We start from the raw sequence: 9,803 nt of genomic DNA on the forward strand, positions 1-9,803 counted from the left end.
ATGACATGATTTTGAGCACTCCTCAAAATCCTAGTACAATGTTTTGAACTAGATAATATGATTGCATTCCATATGCTGTTGCAATTGGATTAATCATATATGTCATGATTATACATAAAGGCCGAACAATTCGTATGCTTAGAGCATGCCGAATGATACCAGTATAATCCAAGAACAAGTCATTGTGTGACTTATAGGAACATTCTAAAGTACTTTTGAGAACTAGAGAAATATTCCTAATCTATGGTGTATTTGAACGAAAGCTATACTTAAAGCTGTTACACATGTGCTAAACTTTCAAATAGATTGAGATGATTCTTAATCACAATTAGACGTGTCCTCATTATGAATGAAGAGAAGGTTGTATAGATAGTGTTTCCATTTAGATTTTAATTAAAGTTACACATCAGAGTTGAAGTACATTGTGGTTTTGGGAACAACATACAAAGATGCTTAAGGTATAGTTCATTATGACTATAAGTAATTCCATTATTCAAATATTGGTATCTAAGTCATATATAAGCATCTTATATATTCTCGATATATATATATATATATATATATATATATATATATATATATATATATATATATATATATATATAAAACTGAAAATGTTTGTATTCGCAAAGTTTATACAAATCAAGTTTGTCAAATCTACTTAACAAAGATCCTTCATTAGCAAAAGCATGAAAGTCAAGCTGGTGCTATAGGTCCTTGTTGATATAAGTAGACGTATTTGATTGAAATTTAGTATTTGTATATTGGAACAATAAAAGCAACATATATTGTAATGAGTTGAGATATTGGATATGAGTCTATCATTAAATAATTGGTGTGTACTATATTAGCATGTCTAAATCCTTGAATAACTAGGTTATTCTAAATGTCCATAGGCGTTCATAGTTGTTGTAACGACGTGAATTTTCAAAACAATTTTTCATTTTTAATCATATAATCTTCATAGCACATTTCATAAAACATCATTTATTTAGTTTACAAAACATAACTCCGTGTTTAATCAATTAATACTCCAGGATCCTCAAAAACATAACTCTCTCTCTGGTGTGTACAATCAAGCCGGCGCCTTCCCGCGATCCCATTAAGAACCTGAAACACATAACACATAACACGGTAAGCACGAAGCTTAGTGAGTTCCCCAAAATACCACATACAACACATATTAGCCACTCGAGGCTATAACTCTGTACAACCCTCTGGCCAATGTGTCTCAGCGGGACCCTCCAGTCCCGTAGCTCGTTGGACCCTTTGGTCCGGTCTGGTTGAGGACCCTCTGGCCTCATAATTCGTTGGACCCTCTGGTCCGGTCTGGTTGAGGACCCTCTGGCCTCATAATTCGTTGGACCCTCCGGTCCGATCTAAGCACAATAATATAACATATAATACATATCACACAATCATGCATAACTCAAGCAAGCACATAAGACCCTCTGGTCACACATGGATACCGCCCTAGGTAATGTATAGTGAGAAGACTCACCTCGTATGATGAACAACCTCTAGTAACGCTGCTGTTCTACACCGGCCTCTAACTCTGTGCCAAAGCCCACAATTATTCCAATTAGGAACTAAGTCCAACTCTCACTCTTTAAGTCTAAATGTAGCCCACTGACCAACCCATTAATGACCTAAAACCCATTGGGCCCACCAAGGCCCAATTCTCAATCTAAATGACAGGCCCAACATTAGATAAACTCCCCATGCCCACTAATGGCCCACTTTGCTAAACTGGGCCCACTCCCTCCAAAGGGGCCTCACCCCAAGCCTAAATATATCCTTAGCCCATAACTTCAGACTAATGATGGCCCAACAGCCTAAAGCATGGCCCAAATCACAAAGTCCAACACAGACAAGTTACGCGGGGCGTACACCTATGTACGCTAAGCGTACCGATTCGATGGCGAGTACGCTGGGCGTACCTGCACGTATGCTCAGCGTAACCTTCCTATTAAGCCCTTTTTCCATTAAGTGCTTATTACTTCATTCCAGAGGCTACAAATTCAGATCCAGGTCCTTTTTATCCTCTTAATCCTTAAAGTCATAATCTTGCTGACTTGCAATCCACCAAATAAGCTTAAACTCAAAAGGTAACAACCTTCTTCCATAATAAGGGTTAAATATCATGCATGAACACAAATGAGACCTCAAGATGACAACTTTCTGCCCTAGGAACTCATTTAGAACTGAAAATAGCAACTCCAATACTAGGAGTCGAATTTGCATCATAAAGCTCTAATCTTGGGACCAAAAGACTCCAAAATCAATAACACTAGATCTAAGCATGCTTAAGGAAAGTTTATATCTTTATACCTCCAAGAAGCCTGAAATGAAACAATAACCCCAGATCTATGATCTCCAACCTCGAAAGTCCTCCCTTGCCAACTTCTTCTTTTCCTCTTCCAAGTTAATACCACCAAATGAGCTTCTTAAGAGAAAATCACTCAAAATGAGGGGATGGGACGTTCTAGGGTTTTTCTGAGGGTAAGGGAACAGATAAGGAGGCTAGGGCTTGAACCAATAAGTTCTTTATATAGTGATTGACCCTAAATTAGGGTTTTTGAATATTGGACGTACGCTGGGCGTATGCCCGAAGGCACCCGCGACCATTCCTTTCATACGCTGGGCGTAACCCAGCTTACGCTGGGCGTACCCACGCACCTCCTACTTTGAATGCATGGTCCCTTTACTGCCAACTTTTCCAACAAGGACCATTTATGTCAAAAACTTCAAAGTGCTATATCTTCCTCACCCGATGTCCGTTTCCGACGAACTTTATATCCACGAAAAGGTAACGAGAAGCTCTACACTTATATCAACTTTATTTCTCCTAAAGCCCACTCAAGCTGAGATCCAAAATTCATGAAAAGTCCAAACCAACACTTGCCGATAACCTTGGGACCTAAAGCACAACCCGAACCCTTTTCTCACACAATACACCCTATCCATATCCAAGAAGGCCTAAAAATTTCTCCTCCAAAATCTCATAACCTTCTCATACTCAGATTACGACCCCCGAGCTTGGAATTGTAAAGCAATCCGGAACAGGATGTTACAGTTGTGGGAGCATATATGAAGTAAGACTAATATGAGTGGATTGGTTGATTTTCATGGAGATGAAAATTCCAAGAGCTGCTACCAATTTCATAGGTACTTGATTAGGAGAAGTATTGGACTTGACTCACATCAAAATCATTTTATGGATCGTAGTCATAAGTGATGTTTTGATCAAGGTTGTATCTTTGTATTCTTAGACCTGAGATACATATTTGGGACTTAAAGTGTAAGAATTATTGTGCTTTGAAATGGTTTAACGTTGTTCCGTAAAAGGCAGTCAAAAGGGCCATCGTTGGGTATGACACGAACTAAATTGATGGCCAATCAAGATGGGATTTGTCCCTCTTATTCGTTGAGAATTAGACATCTAAGGCCTTACTCAAAGTTGAACACTAAATGAGATTGATCACGATCCATATCTCATGTTCAACATGATGTATGAGACAAAAGAAAAAATGATACCACACCTTTAGTAACAGTCGTAGCTTAGAGCTCCTCGAAATGGTTGTTGATGAGATGACACCCTTCATATGTTGTTAGGGGCAGTAACATGTTGCTAGATGTCAACTACTGTCTATGTTAGTCTGCAATGAATCTTATGCAAGTAGGAGATTGTTGAATCTAGATGCCGAAAAATCATTATCGAGTGACATTGCTAATAATATATGATCATATAGGGTCACACCTTTATCAAGTTAACACATTTTGTATACTTATTATTAATAAATAATATCAATTCTTGTATTTTAACTAGGGAATAATTATTGTTTTTATGAAAATAATAGTTATAAGAGAGTATAAATAGTTATTATTTCATATGGTATGAATTAATAAGTCATGCACAACCTTTTGGACTAGTTGGATTCTTTTGTCTTTTACCTAAAGACAGTTTATATTTTATAAACTTAGATTTTATAAAAGTTAAAGAAATCATCCTCTTTTGAGAGCTATGGCCGAAATTAATAAACAAATATGGAGGTTGCTTGTCAACCTTCATGCTTTGTCTCCCCATGCTTCTTTTAGGCTACAAATACTTTAGAGTATTTTATTATAAGGCCCTTACTTTGCATGAGGTATATAAAAGATGTGTCTTGCATGTTTTTTGGCTAGTTTTTTGGTCTTAATACTTCACTTAAAGCTAGTGGCCGAAACCACCTTTCTACTCTCTCTTCTTGTTGTCTTTTGAAGATTGTTGCAAGTTTAAAGCCATTGAGTTGTCTCCTTCAGTGCTTAGTTGAGTCAAGCACTTAAAGGCTTAAGACACTCAAGAATACAAGAATGAACTAGCACTCAAAGTGCTTTACTCTTTATGGTGGATACACATAGAGAAATCATATTCTTTGATTTTTGCTATCATCAACACCTCAAAACCAAGTGGGTTCAAAGGCTTCAAAGTTTGTCATTCTAAAAAGTATTTGATTGTTTTTATTTCATTCTAACCTCTATAAATAGATCACAAATGGATTGGTTTTGTTATAAACTAAAAATACACTTGTTATTTTTAAGACTTCCGTTGCCGGTTTTTTTGAAAAACAAACTTATATTTTGTATAAAAACTCATTAGATGTATGAGTTTAACAGTGTAAATGTGAGATTATTCTTTTGTTGTTTGATGTGGAGACAATCATGTTGGAGAGATGTAGTTGAGGCGGAGAGGAAGTGACATTAGACAAATAAGAGTTTCTGTTAGAATATGTTGTTGAGATGATAGGCGGTGTTCTTGAGATATGATGTGACAATGCGATGGAATCTGTTGTTGAGATAAAATGTGAAAATATAGTGGATGGGAGTGGTTACCATAAGGGAGGAGAAATGAGGGAGTGACTTTTTTTTTTTTTTTTTTTTTAAATATTACATATGATACCAAATTATAAACAAAAATACGGATGTAGTGGTTTTTTCTATGTATTTAAAAGAGATGAACTAATTTTAAGGACCACAAGAATAATTCATAAGAATAATTCATGTAAAAAATTAAAAAGTTAAAATATAAATGATGTAAAACATTAATTTACTATTTTTTTTTAATAAAACTAGTATTTAAGTCACCCCGTATGGTTCGATGAAGAACTCGTTTGCAAATAATATAAACGAAAACAACAAAAAGAAATTGTGTAAGGGACCAGAATGTAAATGTAATGACGGCTGTATATAGAATGTGATTTATAAATATCAACAGTGAATATAGCATGCAGACGATTAGACCATATAAAATGGACAATAAAATATCAAAATAAAATTTCGATCAACAAATTTATGTATGGAAGGGCGGATAAAAATAAAGTTTAAAAATATATAACAAGGAACTTAATAAAAATGAAAACTATAAAAAATATGTAAGAGACGAAAATGTTACTTTAAAGTACGGGCTAATTTTTGTTTTTTTTTTTCAATTCGTATATAGAATATAATTTACAAATATCAATAGTCTATATATACTAGATATATATACTAGATGACGATTATATCGTAACAACCTAACCATAAAAATATCAAAATAAAGTTTCGATTTAAAAGATTATGTAACGAGAAAACGAATAAAATAAAACTTGAAAATACATTTTAAAAAACTATAAATATAATTTTAAAATATAAATTATATTATATGATATAAAAAAAATAATTTAATCTTAATTTAAACATTTTAGCTCCCAAAATAACAAAACTAAAATGAACAGTCGATGGGGTATTTATGTCTTCCAGATGTGGAATGAAGCTACTAGATGCTTCTGGTTTCCTTTTCTCTTTCCCGTCCTTTCCAGAATTATCTTCTTCTTCCTCCCCTCCTTATTCTCTCTACCGTATAAATCCACCATTGAAATGCTCTCTTTGTCATTCCTCGCTCACAAAAGTTCTCGATTCGTACTTTTTTTTTTCAGTCGCGCTCGAATTTTAGAAACAGATCGATAACAGAGATCGAAATGGATATCCGTTTGATGGATTTCGACACGCCGTTCTTCCGCAACCTCCACAACATCCTCGTCGCCACCGAAGACAACAACACCAACAGCAAATCAAGCAATGCCGGACCTACTCGCGCTTACGTACGTGACGCCAGAGCAATGGCTGCAACTCCGGCGGATGTGAAGGAGTATCCCAACTCTTACGTCTTCATCGTCGACATGCCAGGTCTGAAGTCCGGAGATATCAAGGTCCAGGTGGAGGAAGACAACGTGTTGGTGATAAGTGGAGAGAGGAGAAGGGAACATGATCAGGAAGAAAAGGAAGGAGTAAAGTACGTGAGGATGGAGAGGAGGATCGGAAAGTTTATGAGGAAGTTTGCTTTGCCGGAAAATGCTAATACAGATAAGATATCTGCAATTTGTCAAGATGGGGTACTTACGGTCACGGTGGAGAAACTGCCGCCGCCGGAGCCCAAGAAGCCGAAGACGATCCAGGTCAACGTTGCTTGAAGAACGAAATCGGATCGCTCGTATGTGGTGAAATTAATTCTATAAATAATCTGGATTCATTCAATAGGTACGATATGCTATAGGGAATGTGGGTTTGAATATGTAGAACGGGTTATTGGATATCTGTAATTGCTTGTTTGTTCTGCTCTGTTTTGCTATAATCAATCTGTTGTTGGTTTTTCATTTCAATTTGTTTGGACGTTCTTTGTATTTTGTTTCTAACTATTGTAATGGAAGTTCGACGGATGTAATGTTATGATACACATGTTTTCTATAAACGTGTTTGGAAACAAAGCGAGAGTTTTTAGACATCAATCTACAAAATTGTATACATCGATTAACGCGAATTGACATGTGGATTTTTGGTTGTTCTATATTGGACGAATGATAAAAGTTTCCATATTCACGTTCAAATCTCTATAACTTAGATTTTACAGATTAATGCCATAAAAACCAAAATATCTTGAGTTGCATTTTAAATTAGCTATGATTTACGTTCCCTATCTGCCATATCACAATTCACAAGCTTGCAAGAAAAAAAAAAAAACTAAGATTGTAAAACCTAGTGGCTTTTTTTTTTTACGAAATACGAGGTAAAACTTAGTGGTTTTATAAAAAATGTTAATGTATTAGGCTACGGGAAGTGTGTGTGGTTTCTACGGCGGTTTGCCAAGGTGGCAGTGGGGCACATCCGCCCCTGTGTACGGTTTGGTCGTACGCGGTAATCTCTTTCTCTCTCATTTTTCTTTTTTTCTCTTTCTTTATTTTTTTCTCACTTCCATCGTGGTTTCAAAATAATAAAATGATAAAAAAAAAATATACGTTGGCGTGTACATAGTATGTATAGGAAATAGTATGTATAGGAAGGAGTACACTTTCTGTAGCATTCTGGCTTTAGAATACCAACCAATTTGTAAGAATTATTATTATTATTATTATTATTATTATTATTGTGTATTTAATGATGACTTGTCAATGGTATCATTTTACCAAGTCATCAAGATGATGTTACAAAAGCATCTCCAATGAAAGGTTTTTTAGATGATATTACTATTGACTTATTAATAACGAAGACTTATTATCTTTGAAACAAGACATTATGTTTATTTTTATTGACCATTAAATGTATATTAAATAGTCAATATAGTTTAGCTTTTTGTATATTTTACCCATTCATCTTCTAATTAATTTTTAGTTTACCCTTCATTATATTTTAGTTTTCAATTTATTTATTTATTTACTAGTTAATTTGATTTGTCTCTTTATTTAATTTATCTATCAAATATTTTGTAACATCTTAGGAACTTTTAGTGGTTCAAACAAAAGATATTATCGTCTTTTTATATGGAATTAATTTGATTTGTATCTTTATTTAATTTTCTTTTCATTTCAAATTGTTTAATCCAAAATATGTAGAAACAAGTATACATAAATATGGAAAGTAAATATTATATTTCAAAAGTGTAGTCAATAGCAACAGTAACCTTCGACAAACATATATGATATATAAATATAATGATTTAATATTTTCAATTTTTTGTTATAACTATGACATATTTTTTTTTGGTGTATTTTACGTTGATAAAATAAAGATCCGATATACTCTGATTTATATTTTCGTTTGTTTATAAAAATATATTATTTATGTTTGTATTAAAATATAATATGTGTTTAAAAATGACTAACTAAATGGAGGGGATTATATAGAACATTTTGAATAGATAAGTATAATTTAGTTAAATTTAAAGAAAAAACTAGTTGAAGAGGTTAACCATAGGAGAAACCATTTATTTAGAGAATAAAATTAGTGGAATGATAAGTTTGCAATAACTTTAAGGTATAGCATAGATCAACCATTGGAGATGCCTTAAACGACAAATTACTCAAGGTAAGGGAGATGGTTTTGATGCGGACTTTTAATTACTTATTTATTTACTAAAACTTAAATATGTGTGTTATATAATATAATTTTTTTAATAGTAATAAAGTCATTTAACTTAAATAAGTCCCAAACATCCCACTTCTTCCCACACCATTTTGATGTATATTTGTTTTCACCAACTAGAAACAATGTCAATAAATCATCAAAAAATTTAAATTAATAATAATTATAATAATGGTATAACAGAATAAGATATTAAATAAGTTAGTTTTCGATTTTTAAAAATCATATTGAAAAAAAAAACCACATAAGAAATTTTTGATTTTTTAATTTCTTTTAGTCCGTATGGAAAGTATATGTGGCCATTTATTTTGACAAAACTGCCACATCATTTGACGCCTTAGGCGGAAAGGAGTGGTGCCACACTCCCTCATGAAACCGCAGTGACACGTAAGCGCCGCCTCACCCGTTACCACAAAAGTGTGGTTTTATACCACACCCAAGGAGTGGTGCCACACTTGAATACTTTTTTTTATTTTATTTTAATAAATAAAATGGACCAATCAGAAGGAGGTAAGAAAAATGAACAAATCACGTTGTTTGAAGGAGTGCTCCATTGGAAGGCCGCACTGCCACTCTCTACCGCACCCAGGGGCGGTGTTTGTGCTTATGTGGCAAGGGGAGTGCGGTCCAAGCCGCACCCACTCCTTCTAGTCTTAGTAGACTAACCAACTGTATATCACCCTTTTAAATATTCAAGAATTGCTTATTTAACATAGATTTTGAAAGTTTAATGATTGACATCTCATGATTGGGGATGATCAAATGAGTACAAATATAATACTTGATTGATATTTCTTTTTTTAACGGTTAATACTAAATTACTCCTAAATTATTCTAACTATATCTATAGTGAGACTTGAACCCTCGACTTAAAAAGAGAAGGTAGCACCAGATACCGTTGGTCTAGAAACCCTTTGGTGATTCATATCTTATAACATTAACCCTTAAACCGGAAGGTGTGGATGAGTAGAGGAGACACGGTTTCGAAACCGTACCCAAGAACCCCACACCAAAATACGGGGAAATGTGGAAGATTTTGGGGTGAAAGTCTTCTACCCCACTTCTCTCTTGTTTTAATTGGTTAATTCTATTTTATGTTTTTTTTTTGCTTTTAATATATTTATAATTTATTGTTATACATATATTAAAAAATTATAAAAAATATATTAAAATTTATGGTTTTTAATCCTACAAATAAAGTTAATATAAAGTATATTTATAAAAAAATAAAATAAAAATAAGGGGAAGTAAAGGTGATCATTTCTTAACTTTTAGTGAGTGAAAAATGAGTAAGTGAAAACTTGATGTGACACAGAAAAAGTGAGTGGTGAGATGTGGATACACCCTCGGTCTTAAGGAAGAGGGAGTCG

General features: G+C 33.8%; 1 pseudogene; it reads left to right on the forward strand.

The window, feature by feature from the left end:
* Nucleotides 1-5,894: 5,894 nt before the first annotated feature.
* On the forward strand, nucleotides 5,895-6,677 carry LOC145125886 (17.9 kDa class II heat shock protein pseudogene; annotated as a pseudogene).
* Nucleotides 6,678-9,803: the final 3,126 nt, after the last annotated feature.

Source organism: Lactuca virosa, chromosome 7 (genome assembly GCF_052849685.1).
Source record: "Lactuca virosa cultivar CGN04683 chromosome 7, Lactuca_virosa_CGN04683_v6, whole genome shotgun sequence".
Taxonomy (NCBI): domain Eukaryota; kingdom Viridiplantae; phylum Streptophyta; class Magnoliopsida; order Asterales; family Asteraceae; genus Lactuca; species Lactuca virosa.